Source organism: Chiloscyllium punctatum, unplaced genomic scaffold (genome assembly GCF_047496795.1).
Source record: "Chiloscyllium punctatum isolate Juve2018m unplaced genomic scaffold, sChiPun1.3 scaffold_949, whole genome shotgun sequence".
In the NCBI taxonomy this organism is placed as follows: Eukaryota; Metazoa; Chordata; class Chondrichthyes; order Orectolobiformes; family Hemiscylliidae; genus Chiloscyllium; species Chiloscyllium punctatum.
This window is the reverse complement of record NW_027310683.1, coordinates 40001-42500: the sequence shown is the minus strand read 5'-3', so window position 1 is coordinate 42500 and position 2500 is coordinate 40001. Positions and strand designations below refer to the sequence as shown.

Below are 2500 nucleotides of genomic sequence, written 5' to 3'. Positions count from 1 at the left end.
GCGAGTGCGATTGATTGCCAAACGACCCTCAGACAGGCGTGGCCCCGGGAAGAACCCGGGGCCGCAAAGTGCGTTCAAAGTGTCGATGATCAATGTGTCCTGCAATTCACATTAATTCTCGCAGCTAGCTGCGTTCGTCATCGACGCACGAGCCGAGTGATCCACCGTCAAGAGTTGTCTGAGTTTGTTTTAGGTCTCTCCCTCGCCAGAGGAAAGCGACCCGGACCGCACATACGCTCCCCACCTTGAGCTACAGCCACCTGCACGCCGGCGTGCGGGCGGAGCAGGGTGGCGTGAAGCGATGGGGAGCACCATCCTGGTGCGGCCCGCAGAAACATACGTCTATTGGGGGGAGGAGGACAGGGCGCCCAAGAGGCGATGCGTGCCCCAACGCACCGCAGCGACGGAGGCAGGATCACCGCCACCATGTCGCCCGCCTAGTATCACGAGGCGTGCAGCAGCTTTGCCCTAGGAAAAGCAGAGGCGGGAACGGGCACCGGCCATCGGTTCGGCAGCGTCACTGACGCGTGCACGTGGCGGCGTGTCGGCGAGCGGACTTCCTGCGAGGAGGCGGGGGCGGCACTCGCCCGAGCAGACGCCCGCCCGGCCCAGCCACCGCCGAGGTGGACTGGGAGTCGCGGCAACGGCTCGTCATACTCGTTCCCACACTCACAGCGCAGCTTGCCCGCAAGCCACCGACCACCGATCGACGCCAGGCGCCCCGACCGAGAGCGGGATCGCTCGTTCGCCCTGCTGGCAGTTCGCTGGGGATCACTACTGCACGGAGCTCGGAGACCGACGGGCGGCAACTCGAGAGTCTTTAAACCACCACCCCCATCCCGCAAGTGCAAAGAGGCTGTATACGCACAGACGGGTGAGGGGAATAGGTACCCCGTCGGGTTTGAAGGGAGCGTGACTAGATAGCAACGATGTAAACCCAGCCGATTTGGGAGCGAAAGACCGGCGCCTGCATCACCGGCTTCGTTTCCCGTGGCTGGAGAGTACACCGAAACCCTCCGTCTGTCGCGAGCTCCCGACGACGCGGTGCCGCCAAGCAGCAGGGCCGGACCTGGTGTGGCTCCCCTCGTCGATCACAGACCGGTCGGCACTACTGACGAGACGGTGGAACGGGCTTCGCCCCTTGTGACGAAGGGTGATGCGAACCCGCCCGCGTGCGTTCGGGGTGGACTCGGCAAACGGAGATTTGAAATCGGAAAGTGTCCTCCTGCCCCGCGCAGGTAGGCGCCCAACAGTTGTGGGGGGTTTGGCGGTGACCACGGCTGCAGGGCCTGCTACCCCGACGAGCTCTCCTGCTGGCCCCGAAACCACCCTCGCGAGACAAGTTGAAACGGAAACGGGCGTACCCCCAAGCCGACGATCCTTTCTTATTTGTTACTTTTTTTTTCACTTGCTCGAGTTGTGGCGATTTGGCGGTGACCACGGCTGCAGGGCCTGCTACCCCGACGAGCTCTCCTGCTGGCCCCGAAACCACCCTCGCGAGACAAGTTGAAACGGAAACGGGCGTACCCCCAAGCCGACAGAGATCCTTTCTTATTTGTTACTTTTTTTTTTCACTTGCTCGAGTTGTGGGGGTTTGGCGGTGACCACGGCTGCAGGGCCTGCTACCCCGACGAGCTCTCCTGCTGGCCCCGAAACCACCCTCGCGAGACAAGTTGAAACGGAAACGGGCGTACCCCCAAGCCGACGATCCTTTCTTATTTGTTACTTTTTTTTTTCACTTGCTCGAGTTGTGGGGGTTTGGCGGTGACCACGGCTGCAGGGCCTGCTACCCCGACGAGCTCTCCTGCTGGCCCCGAAACCACCCTCGCGAGACAAGTTGAAACGGAAACGGGCGTACCCCCAAGCCGACGATCCTTTCTTATTTGTTACTTTTTTTTTCACTTGCTCGAGTTGTGGGGGTTTGGCGGTGACCACGGCTGCAGGGCCTGCTACCCCGACGAGCTCTCCTGCTGGCCCCGAAACCACCCTCGCGAGACAAGTTGAAACGGAAACGGGCGTACCCCCAAGCCGACGATCCTTTCTTATTTGTTACTTTTTTTTTCACTTGCTCGAGTTGTGGGGGTTTGGCGGTGACCACGGCTGCAGGGCCTGCTACCCCGACGAGCTCTCCTGCTGGCCCCGAAACCACCCTCGCGAGACAAGTTGAAACGGAAACGGGCGTACCCCCAAGCCGACAGAGATGCTTTCGCTCCTGTTACTTTTTTTTTCACTTGCTCGAGTTGTGGGGGTTTGGCGGTGACCACGGCTGCAGGGCCTGCTACCCCGACGAGCTCTCCTGCTGGCCCCGAAACCACCCTCGCGAGACAAGTTGAAACGGAAACGGGCGTACCCCCAAGCCGACAGAGATCCTTTCGTACTTGAACCAACACAAAGTTTGTCACGTTTTATTTTTACGAGTGATCGACCGTCAAGATTTGTCTCTGAGTTTGCTTAAGGTCTCTCCCTCGCCAGAGGAAAGCCACCCGGACCGCACATACAC

At 60.6% G+C, this 2500-nt stretch overlaps 1 non-coding gene across 1 annotated transcript; it reads right to left on the bottom strand.

The window, feature by feature from the left end:
* Positions 1-22: 22 nt before the first annotated feature.
* LOC140474340 (5.8S ribosomal RNA) lies at positions 23-176 on the bottom strand. Its single transcript, XR_011959035.1, has one exon. It is a non-coding gene; the product is annotated as a 5.8S ribosomal RNA (ribosomal RNA).
* Positions 177-2500: the final 2324 nt, after the last annotated feature.